Genomic DNA, 13,412 nt, shown 5'->3' on the forward strand with positions numbered 1-13,412 from the left:
GGATCGACGAAGCATGAGCTCCATTCGCTGCTCGTACTCCTCCACAGTCACGGTGTACACATCGAGTTGCATTGCCGACTGCTGTTGTGGCGGCTCGTTTTCGTCGCCAGAGGAGATGACGATCTCCTCCTTCGCCAAGGAGTCGGCTGCCTATGAGGATGACGACTCCGAAATGCGAGTGCGGCGTCGCGACGAACTACTGTAGCCCGTTCCACAACCGGCTAACCGTCGTGTGCCGGTGCCAAGGCCCATGACTTTCCCTTCGTCAGAGTTGTGGAGGAAGAGGGGAGGTGAGGACAGAGGTGCGGAGTGATGCGGTGAGTTTGATGTGCGATGTGGACAGTGTCGAAGAACGGCTTATATAGCCTAGACCAGGCCATGCAAACGGATGAGCCGCTTTAATGCGGTGCGGCGACTGGAGTTGGTTGGTAGGGATGTCGTGTCTGCATTGAAGCGGCGGCTCCCGAGAGGCCGCATCGATCAGCGCTGCCCTTCCTTCCATTCATATCACGCAACATCAATGTCGGCCGCTGCGTGCTCTGAGACAACATTGATGCGACGCGGGAAGCGGTCGTGTGCATCGGATGGAAAGCGTGGGAGAGGCGGTGGGATTGTTTGGTGGGCCAGGTTAGTCAGACGCATGCATGGCAGAGGTCCCGGGCGTCTGCAAAGCCCCCCTAGTTTGTCTTTGGTCTGTGGGGAAAAGTGCGTCTAGATCATCAAATGGACTGATGCAGGACCGCATTGGATGACAAAACACGTTCAGACCGCTCGGTTCAGACATTTACGTGCGGTTTGAGGGTTGGCGTTGGAGATGCCTTAATGATGGAGCCGATCATCCAAGATCGTGGATGTCGCCTAGAGGGGGAGGGGGTGAATAGGCGCTTTAAAATAATAACAGTTTCGGCTTGAACAAATGCGGAATAAGACTAGCATTTAATTTGTTGAGCACAAAACCTAAAACAACTAGGCTCACCTATGTGCAGCAACAACTTATGCTAAGCAAGATAAACAACTATGTGATAGCAAGATATATAACATGAAACACTATGGCTATCACAGAGTAAAGTGCATAAGAAAGGGCTCAGGTAAGAGATAATCGAGGCACGCGAAGACGATGATGTATCCCGAAGTTCACACCCTTGCAGATGCTAATCTCTGTTTGGAGCGGTGTGGAGGCACAATGCTCCCCAAACTGCCACTAGGGCCACAGTAATCTCCTCACGCCCTCGCACAATGCAAGATGTCGTGATTCTGCTAAGGGACCCTTGAGGGCGGTCATAGAACCCATACAAATGGCAACCATTGGGGGCGGTCACCGAACCCGTACACTTTGGCAACCCTTGGGGGGGTCACTAGAACCCGTACAAATTGCTTGGGGCAATCTCCACTACCTAATCAAAGACCCCGACGCTTTCCTGGAGCTTTACACCACAACGACTGAGCTCCGAGGCACCACCAACCGTCTAGGGCGCCCAAGCACCCAAGAGGAACAAGCTCTAGGGTACCAAGCACCCAAGAGAAAAAATCTTCTCAAACTTCACTTCCATGTATCACCGTGGAGAACTCAAACCTATGCACCAAATGCAATGGCAAGGGCACACCAAGTGCCCAAGTCCCTCACTCTCAAATCCCACCAAAGCAATGAAAGCTATGGAGGAATATGAGAGGAAGAACAAGAAGGAGAACACCAAGAACTCCAAGATCTAGATCCAAGGGGTTCCCCTCACATAGAGGAGAAATTGATTGGTAGAAATATGGATCTAGATTTCCTCTCTCTTTTCCCCCCAAAACTAGCAAGAATCCATGGAGGGATTGAGAGATAGCAAGCTCCAAGAGGTCAACAATGGTGTGGGGAAAAGCTTGCAAAAGGATTGGGGTTGAAGGTGGAAGAAGGGGGTATAAATACCCCCAAGAAAAATGTGGCCGTTGCACACAGTCGCCACCCCAGGCACCTAGACAAAAGAGGTCCGGGCACCCGGACCCAATAGAGAAAAAGCCATACAACCCCGGGTGTTGGGGAACGTTGCAGAAAATTAAAATTTTTCCTACGGTTTCACCAAGATCCATCTATGAGTTCATCTAAGCAACGAGTCAAGGGAGAGAGTTTGCATCTACATACCACTTGTAGATCACGTGCGGAAGCTTGCAAGGTGATGATGGAGTCGTACTCGACGTGATTCGAATCACCGATGACCAAGTGCTGAACGGACAGCACCTCCGCGTTCAACACACGTACGGGACGGGAGACGTCTCCTCCTTCTTGATCTAGCAAGGGGGAAGGAGAGGTTGAGGAAGACAGCTCCACCGGCAGCACGACGGCGTGGTGATGGTGGAGAAGCAGTACTCCGACAGGGCTTCGCCAAGCACACAACGGAGGAGGAGAGGTGTTGGGGAGGGGAGGGCTGCGCCTTGGAGGGTGGTGCGGCTGCCCTCCCCTCACCCCTCTATTTATAGGGGGAAGGGAGAAGGGGGCCGGCCCCTCTAGAACCCATCTAGGGGGGGGCGGCGGCCAAGGGGAGAGGGGGAGAGGGTGGCTTGCCCCCCAAGCCAAGGGGGCGCCCCCTCTAGGGTTCCCCCCTCAACCCTAGGCGCAAGGGCCCAAGGGAGGGGGTGCGCCCAGCCCACCAGGGGCTGGCTCCCTGCCCCACGCAGCCCATGTGGCCCCCCGGGAGGGGTGGCCCCTCCCGGTGGACCCCCGGAACCCTTCCGGTGGCCCCGGTACAATACCGGTATGACCCCGAAACTTCCCGGTGTCCGTTTGACAACTTCCCATATATAAATCTTTACCTCCGGACCCTTCCGGAGCTCCTCGTGACGTCCAGGATCCCATCCGGGACTCCGAACAACATTCGGTAGTCACATACTAGTCTTCCTAATAACCCTAGCGTCACCGAACCTTAAGTGTGTAGACCCTACGGGTTCGGGAGACATGCAGACATGACCGAGACGCTCTCAGGTCAATAACCAACAGCGGGATCTGGATACCCATGATGGCTCCCACATGCTCCTCGATGTTGTCATCGGATGAACCACGATGTCGAGGATTCGATCAAACCCTGTATACAATTCCCTTTGTCAATCGGTACGTTACTTGCCCGAGACTCGATCGTCGGTATCCCAATACCTTGTTCAGTCTCGTTACCGGCAAGTCACTTTACTCGTACCGTAATGCATGATCCCGTGTCCAACACCTTGGTCACATTGAGCTCATTATGATGATGCATTACCGAGTGGGCCCAGAGATACCTCTCCGTCATACGGAGTGACAAATCCCAGTCTCGATCCGTGTCAACCCAACAGATACTTTCGGAGATACCTGTAATGCACCTTTATAGTCACCCAGTTACGTTGTGACGTTTGATACACCCAAGGCACTCTTACGGTATCCGGGAGTTACACGATCTCATGGTCGAAGGAAGAGATACTTGACATTGGCAAAGCTCTAGCAAAACGAACTACACGATCTTTTATGCTATGCTTAGGATTGGGTCTTGTCCATCACATCATTCTCCTAATGATGTGATCCCGTTATCAACGACATCCAATGTCCATAGTCAGGAAACCATGACTATCTGTTGATCACAACGAGCTAGTCAACTAGAGGCTCACCAGGGACATATTGTGGTCTAAGTATTCACACGTGTATTACGATTTCCGGATAATACAGTTATAGCATGAATAAAAGACATTTATCATGAACATTGAAATATAATAATACTTTTATTATTGCCTCTAGGGCATATTTCCAACAGTCTCCCACTTGCACTAGAGTCACCAATCTAGTTACATTGTGATGAATCGAACACCCATAGAGTTCTGGTGTTGATCATGTTTTGCACGCGAGAGAGGTTTAGTCAGCGGATCTGCGACATTCAGATCCGTGTGCACTTTGCAAATCTCTATGTCTCCATCTTGAACATTTTCACGGATGGAGTTGAAACGACGCTTGATGTGCCTGGTCTTCTTGTGAAACCTGGGCTCCTTGGCGAGGGCAATAGCTCCAGTGTTGTCACAGAAGAGTTTGATCGGCCCCGACGCATTGGGTATGACTCCTAGGTCGGTGATGAACTCCTTCACCCAAATCGCTTCATGCGCTGCCTCCGAGGCTGCCATGTACTCCGCTTCACACGTAGATCCCGCCACGACGCTCTGCTTGCAGCTGCACCAGCTTACTGCTCCACCATTCAACATATACACGTATCCGGTTTGTGACTTAGAGTCATCCAGATCTGAGTCGAAGCTAGCGTCGACGTAACCCTTTACGACGAGCTCTTCGTCTCCTCCATAAACGAGAAACATGTCCTTCGTCCTTTTCAGGTACTTCAGGATATTCTTGACCGCTGTCCAGTGTTCCTTGCCGGGATTACTTTGGTATCTTGCTACCAAACTTACGGCAAGGTTTACATCGGGTCTGGTACACAGCATGGCATACATAATAGATCCTATGGCTGAAGCATAGGGGATGACACTCATCTCTTCTTTATCTTTTGCCGTGGTCGGTGACTGAGCCGAGCTCAGTCTCACACCTTGTAACATAGGCAAGAACCCCTTCTTGGACTGATCCATTTTGAACCTCTTCAAAATCTTATCAAGGTATGTGCTTTGTGAAAGACCTATGAGGCGTCTCGATCTATCTCTATAGATCTTGATGCCTAATATATAAGCAGCTTCTCCAAGGTCCTTCATTGAAAAACACTTATTCAAGTAGGCCTTAATGCTGTCCAGAAATTCTATATTATTTCCCATCAAGAGTATGTCATCTACATATAATATGAGAAATGCTACAGAGCTCCCACTCACTTTCTTGTAAACGCAGGCTTCTCCATAAGTCTGCATAAACCCAAACGCTTTGATCATCTCATCAAAGCGAATGTTCCAACTCCGAGATGCTTGCACCAGTCCATAAATGGATCGCTGGAGCTTGCATACTTTGTTAGCGTTCCGAGGATCGACAAAACCTTCCGGCTGCATCATATACAGCTCTTCCTTAAGATGTCCGTTAAGGAATGCCGTTTTGACGTCCATCTGCCATATCTCATAATCATAGTATGCGGCAATTGCTAACATGATTCGGACGGACTTCAGCTTCGCTACGGGAGAGAAAGTCTCGTCGTAGTCAATCCCTTGAACTTGTCGATAACCCTTAGCGACAAGTCGAGCCTTATAAATGGTAACATTACCATCCGCGTCCGTCTTCTTCTTAAAAATCCATTTGTTTTCTATCGCTCGCCGATCATCGGGCAAGTCTGTCAAAGTCCATACTTTGTTTTCATACATGGATTCTATCTCGGATTTCATGGCTTCAAGCCATTTGTTGGAATCCGGGCCCGCCATCGCTTCTTCATAGTTCGAAGGTTCATTGTTGTCTAACAACATGATTTCCAGGACAGGGTTGCCGTACCACTCTGGTGCGGAACGTGTCCTTGTGGACCTACGAAGTTCAGTAGTAACTTGATCCGAAGTACCTTGATCATCATCATTGTTTTCCTCTTCAGTTGGTGTGGGCATCACAGGAACGGTTTCCTGCGCTGCGCCACTTTCCCGTTCAAGAGGTAGTACTTCATCGAGTTCTACTTTCCTCCCACTTACTTCTTTCGAGAGAAACTCTTTTTCCAGAAAGCATCCGTTCTTGGCAACAAAGATCTTGCCTTCGGATCTTAAGTAGAAGGTATACCCGACAGTTTCCTTAGGGTATCCTATGAATACGCATTTTTCCGACTTGGGTTCGAGCTTTTCAGGTTGAAGTTTCTTGACATAAGCATCGCATCCCCAAACTTTTAGAAACGACAGCTTAGGTTTCTTTCCAAACCATAATTCATACGGTGTCGTCTCAACGGATTTAGACGGTGCCCTATTTAAAGTGAATGTAGCTGTCTCTAGAGCGTATCCCCAAAATGATAGCGGTAAATCGGTAAGAGACATCATAGACCGCACCATATCCAATAGAGTGCGATTACGACGTTCGGACACACCGTTTCGCTGAGGTGTTCCAGGCGGCGTGAGTTGTGAAACGATTCCACATTTCCTTAAGTGTGTACCAAATTCGTGACTTAAGTATTCTCCTCCACGATCTGATCGTAAGAATTTTATCTTTCGGTCACGTTGATTCTCTACCTCATTCTGAAATTCCTTGAACTTTTCAAAGGTCTCAGACTTGTGTTTCATTAAGTAGACATACCCATATCTACTCAAGTCATCAGTGAGAGTGAGAACATAACGATATCCTCCGCGAGCCTCAACGCTCATTGGACCGCACACATCGGTATGTATGATTTCCAACAAGTTGGTTGCTCGCTCCATTGTTCCGGAGAACGGAGTCTTGGTCATTTTGCCCAAGAGGCATGGTTCGCACGTGTCAAACGATTCATAATCAAGAGACTCTAAAAGTCCATCGGCATGGAGCTTCTTCATGCGCTTGACACCAATGTGACCAAGGCGGCAGTGCCACAAGTATGTGGGACTATCGTTATCAACTTTAAATCTTTTGGCATCTACACTATGAACATGTGTAATATTACGCTCGAGATTCATTAAGAATAAACCATTGACCATCGGAGCATGACCATAAAACATATCTCTCATATAAATCGAACAACCATTATTCTCAGACTTAAATGAGTAGCCATCTCGTATTAAACGAGATCCAGATACAATGTTCATGCTCAAACTTGGCACTAAATAACAATTATTAAGGTTCAAAACTAATCCCGTAGGTAAATGTAGAGGCAGCGTGCCGACGGCGATCACATCGACTCTGGAACCATTCCCGACGCGCATCGTCACCTCGTCCTTCGCCAGTCTCCGTTTATTCCGCAGCTCCTGCTGTGAGTTACAAATATGAGCAACGGCACCGGTATCAAATACCCAGGAGTTACTACGAGTACTGGTAAGGTACACATCAATCACATGTATATCAAATATACCTTTGGTGTTGCCGGCCTTCTTATCCGCTAAGTATTTGGGGCAGTTCCGCTTCCAGTGACCCTTCCCCTTGCAATAAAAGCACTCAGTCTCAGGCTTGGGTCCATTCTTTGACTTCTTCCCGGTAACTGGCTTACCAGGCGCGGCAACCTCCTTGCCGTCCTTCTTGAAGTTCTTCTTACCCTTGCCCTTCTTGAACTTAGTGGTCTTATTGACCATCAACACTTGATGTTCTTTCTTGATTTCAGCCTCTGCTGACTTCAGCATCGAGAACACTTCAGGAATGGTCTTTTCCATCCCCTGCATGTTGTAGTTCATCACAAAGCTCTTGTAGCTTGGTGGGAGCGACTGGAGGATTCTGTCAATGACCGCCTCATCTGGGAGGTTAATGTTCAGCTGGGTCATACGGTTGTGCAACCCAGACATCTTCAGGATGTGCTCACTGACAGAACTGTTTTCCTCCATCTTACAACTGTAGAACTTGTCGGAGACATCATATCTCTCGACCCGGGCATGAGCTTGGAAAAACTAGTTTCAGCTCTTCGAACATCTCATATGCTCCGTGGTGCTCAAAACGCTTTTGGAGCCCCGGTTCTAAGCTGTAAAGCATGCCGCACTGAACGAGGGAGTAATCATCAGCACGAGACTGCCAAGCATTCATAATGTCTTGGTTCTCTGGGACGGGAGCGTCACCTAGCGGTCCTTCTAGGACATATTGTTTCCTGGCAGCTATGAGGATGATCCTCAGGTTCCGGACCCAGTCCGTATAGTTGCTGCCATCATCTTTCAGCTTGGTTTTCTCTAGGAACGCGTTGAAGTTCATGTTGACATTAGCGTTGGCCATTGATCTACAAGACATATTTGCAAAGGTTTTAGACTAAGTTCATGATAATAAAGTTCTAATCAAATTATGAACTCCCACTTAGATTAGACATCCCTCTAGTCATCTAAGTGTTACACGATCCGAGTCGACTAGCCCGTGTCCGATCATCACGTGAGACGGACTAGTCATCGTCGGTGAACATTCTCATGTTGATCGTATCTTCCATACGACTCGTGTTCGACCTTTCGGTCTCCGTGTTCCGAGGCCATGTCTGCACATGCTAGGCTCGTCAAGTTAACCCTAAGTGTTTTCGCTGTGTAAAACTGTCTTACACCCGTTGTATGTGAACGTAAGAATCCATCACACCCGATCATCACGTGGTGCTTAGAAGCGACGAACTGTAGCAACGGTGCACAGTTAGGGGAGAACACTTCTTGAAATTTTTGTAAGGGATCATCTTATTTACTACCGTCGTCCTAAGTAAACAAGATGCATAAACATAATAAACATCACATGCAATTATATAGTTGTGACATGATATGGCCAATATCATATAGCTCCATTGATCTTCATCTTCGGGGCTCCATGATCATCTTGTCACCGGCTTGACACCATGATCTCCATCATCATGATCTCCATCATCGTGTCTTCATGAAGTTGTCACGCCAACGACTACTTCTACTTCTATGACTAACGTTTAGCAATAAAGTAAAGTAGTTTACATGGCGTTATTCAATGACACGCAGGTCATACAAAAAATAAAGACAACTCCTATGGCTCCTGCCGGTTGTCATACTCATCGACATGCAAGTCGTGAATCCTATTACAAAGAACATGATCTCATACATCACAATTCATCATTCATCACAACTTCTGGCCATATCACATCACATGATCAATCGCTGCAAAAACAAGTTAGACGTCCTCTAATTGTTGTTGCATCTTTTACGTGGCTGCAATTGGGTTCTAGCAAGAACGTTTTCTTACCTACGAATCACCACAACGTGATTTTGTCAACTTCTATTTACCCTTCATAAGGGCCCTGTTCATCGATTCCGCTCCAACTAAAGTGGGAGAGACAGACACCCGCCAGCCACCTTATGCAACTAGTGCATGTCAGTCGGTGGAACCGGTCTCACGTAAGCGTACGTGTAAGGTTGGTCCGGGCCGCTTCATCCCACAATACCGTTGAGCAAGAAAAGACTAGTAGAGGCAAGTAAGATGACAAAATCCACGCCCACAACAAAATTGTGTTCTACTCGTGCAAAGAGAACTACGCATAGACCTAGCTCATGATGCCACTGTTGGGGAACGTTGCAGAAAATTAAAATTTTTCCTACGGTTTCACCAAGATCCATCTATGAGTTCATCTAAGCAACGAGTCAAGGGAGAGAGTTTGCATCTACATACCACTTGTAGATCGCGTGCGGAAGCTTGCAAGGTGATGATGGAGTCGTACTCGACGTGATTCGAATCACCGATGACCAAGTGCTGAACGGACAGCACCTCCGCGTTCAACACACGTACGGGACGGGAGACGTCTCCTCCTTCTTGATCCAGCAAGGGGAAGGAGAGGTTGAGGAAGACAGCTCCACCGGCAGCACGACGGCGTGGTGATGGTGGAGAGGCAGTACTCCGACAGGGCTTCGCCAAGCACACAACGGAGGAGGAGAGGTGTTGGGGAGGGGAGGGCTGCGCCTTGGAGGGTGGTGCGGCTGCCCTCCCCTCACCCCTCTATTTATAGGGGGAAGGGAGAAGGGGGCCGGCCCCCTAGAACCCATCTAGGGGGGGTGCGGCGGCCAAGGGGAGAGGGGGAGAGGGTGGCTTGCCCCCCAAGCCAAGGGGGGCGCCCCCTCTAGGGTTCCCCCCTCAACCCTAGGCGCAAGGGCCCAAGGGAGGGGGTGCGCCCAGCCCACCAGGGGCTGGCTCCCTGCCCCACGCAGCCCATGTGGCCCCCCGGGAGGGGTGGCCCCTCCCGGTGGACCCCCGGAACCCTTCCGGTGGCCCCGGTACAATACCGGTATGACCCCGAAACTTCCCGGTGTCCGTTTGACAACTTCCCATATATAAATCTTTACCTCCGGACCCTTCCGGAGCTCCTCGTGACGTCCAGGATCCCATCCGGGACTCCGAACAACATTCGGTAGTCACATACTAGTCTTCCTAATAACCCTAGCGTCACCGAACCTTAAGTGTGTAGACCCTACGGGTTCGGGAGACATGCAGACATGACCGAGACGCTCTCAGGTCAATAACCAACAGCGGGATCTGGATACCCATGATGGCTCCCACATGCTCCTCGATGTTGTCATCGGATGAACCACGATGTCGAGGATTCGATCAAACCCTGTATGCAATTCCCTTTGTCAATCGGTACGTTACTTGCCCGAGACTCGATCGTCGGTATCCCAATACCTTGTTCAGTCTCGTTACCGGCAAGTCACTTTACTCGTACCGTAATGCATGATCCCGTGTCCAACACCTTGGTCACATTGAGCTCATTATGATGATGCATTACCGAGTGGGCCCAGAGATACCTCTCCGTCATACGGAGTGACAAATCCCAGTCTCGATCCGTGTCAACCCAACAGATACTTTCGGAGATACCTGTAATGCACCTTTATAGTCACCCAGTTACGTTGTGACGTTTGATACACCCAAGGCACTCTTACGGTATCCGGGAGTTACACGATCTCATGGTCGAAGGAAGAGATACTTGACATTGGCAAAGCTCTAGCAAAACGAACTACACGATCTTTTATGCTATGCTTAGGATTGGGTCTTGTCCATCACATCATTCTCCTAATGATGTGATCCCGTTATCAACGACATCCAATGTCCATAGTCAGGAAACCATGACTATCTGTTGATCACAACGAGCTAGTCAACTAGAGGCTCACCAGGGACATATTGTGGTCTAAGTATTCACACGTGTATTACGATTTCCGGATAATACAGTTATAGCATGAATAAAAGACATTTATCATGAACATTGAAATATAATAATACTTTTATTATTGCCTCTAGGGCATATTTCCAACACCGGGCACCCGGGGGCAAAACCCCGAGCACCCGGACACACAGGGAAAGAAACAGGGCAGGGGGTCGGGCACCCAGGGGTTCTAACACCGGGCACTCGGGGAAGTCGAGAGGAGGTGGCGGAGGAGCCCGAGCACCCGGGGGTCCAAGACCCCAGGCACCCGAGGTGATCAGAGGAGGAGAGGGAGCGGCCCGGATGACCCCGGGCACCGGGGGGGGGGGGGGGGGGGGGCGAGACCCCGGGCACCCGGACCGGTCAGAGAGGTCTCTATCGAGGGGCTCGGGTGACCCCGAGCACCGGGGGGGGGGGGGGGTCAAGGACCCTGGGCACCCGCACTATGCAGAGAGATGCGTGGACTGGTAAAATTGAGACGGTCACAACTTTTGCAAATGAACTCTAAATTCGACGAAATCAAGTTTGTTAGAAAGCTAAAGACAAGGGCTAACACAATCTTGATAAAAATGTCAGTAAATAGCAATTGAGAAAAAAGCAAAATAAAATTGTGAGAACCCTTCTTTAGAAAAGACCGGTAAAAACTCCAACACCAAAAACGCAAAAGAAGAAGCATAGGAAATCGGTTTTCGAAAAGTAGAGCTTGTAACGAGGATAACCACAAGCTCTAAAACCTCACAAAGAGGAAAGACAAACAATAACCAAGAAATACGATGGCAAGGATGCAAATGTTTGAGCTCTCTACGAATGATACGAATAAGCTACTCACTCGAGAGCCCCCCTTGATAGTACGACTATCGATCCTATAATCTGGTCTCCCAACTAACACCATGATACTGGTAAAATAGAAAACCTATCAATAACAAACCTTTACCTTGCGTATAATTCATTTGAGCTAGATGATGAAGATCTTGACCTCCACAAGTTGGTCCACCTTTCTTGATTGCGTTGGCTTGGTGAAGAGAAGTAGATGGCTCCCCCATACTCCACTATGGGTGAGCCACTCTTAGGCACATCTTCACAAGTCCATTTTCACCACAATGGACGACAAGCTTCAAGCATGATCTCTTCATGATGCTCCACTTGAACTTGCACACCGCAATCTTTATGATGATCACCACTTGATGTCATCCTCCATGGGTTATATGATATCTTCCTTTTGATGCACGACCATGGAAACATACCTTGTATCTTTCCAACTCTCTTCATTAGGATGATGTCTTGAAGGTAAATATGAGTGTTCACACAATCTTCTTCTTCAAGACATGCTTGCAATAGGCTCAACTCTCACATGACCAATCTTCAGATAAATCCTTGAATAGCACCTTGGTCAACATATATTCTTCTTCTAATAACATTGAAACCAACAAATGGTCTTCAAGCAATACCTATGGAAAAATCCTTCAAATATAACTCAAGGCAACCATTAGACCATAGAGATTGTCATCAATTACCAAAACAAAACATGGGGGCACCACATGTTCTTTCAATCTCCCCCATTTTGGTAATTGATGACAATCACCTTCAAGAGAGTTTATATAAGGAATTAAGCATTACCATGCAAGGAAACAACTAATAATGCATGAGTATGAGATGCAAATGCTTAGGAACAAAACCAAAGCAAGATGTCAAAAACCCTCTAAGATCTCCAAACTAAACTCTTGAAACTTCTCCCCCATTAGCGTTGATTACTAAAATGGGCAAAAAACTTAGAAGGCTAATACAATATGTGTTCCTCCATAAAGTGTGCATTTATGAAAATATGAGTGAAATGACATACACATGTCCAATGATAAATAATTGTAAGAATACAAACTATATTGAGGATCCAAAGATTGCAAAACGACGATATGGCACAAAGACATACCAAAGAGAGAAGCAAGCAATCAGAAGGATGCCAATTGAAACAATCAATCAAATGCTCCCACGAACCATGAATAAAAGACATTATGATATGAGCATAGGAGTGTTCTAAAGAAACTAGAGAAGCTCCCCATGATTTGTGCACTATTTAGAATATTTGTATTTGGATACCAAGTGCACAAAATAGGATCATCGCTCCCCCAAAATCAAAAAAACTCACAACAAGTGCATGGGAGCATATACACATTTTGTATAGGAAACTAAGCCAAGCACTTGCAACAACCACATGGTTGAGCAACATGTAAAAGAGGTAACTTAGAAATAGGCTCAACCAAAATGATGAGTGTGAGTCATGGCAAAGCACTTGAGAAGACTAATATAAGAATGAACATTAAGCGTCAACATAATCTTTCATAAATGTGACACAAGGTGCATGCCATGTCCTTCCCCCCCACACACGACTAGAAAATGGGTTCACAAGCTCACTAAAAACAAATTAAAATACCAAAGCTTGTGACAACCCATGCTGAAGATAGATAAATAAATCCTTGTCAAGACGAGGGATACCAATCGAATGGCAAGCCTCGTTAAGACAAGTATGAGGAAAACAATCTTCACCACAGAAGAGTGCATCAAGATGCAATGAGATAAGACCCGCACTCAATGCAAAAGCTTTCACAGAGCCATCAAAGAAATAACCCGAGAAAGAAAAGATGGACGTGAAAGAAAAGGATATCAACTAGATATGCAACTTTTCTCAAGTGTATAAGATTCTAGGTAGATGAACGTCATGATGATATCAATCCACAA

The sequence above is a fragment of the Triticum aestivum genome, chromosome 7B (assembly GCF_018294505.1).
Source record: "Triticum aestivum cultivar Chinese Spring chromosome 7B, IWGSC CS RefSeq v2.1, whole genome shotgun sequence".
Taxonomy (NCBI): domain Eukaryota; kingdom Viridiplantae; phylum Streptophyta; class Magnoliopsida; order Poales; family Poaceae; genus Triticum; species Triticum aestivum.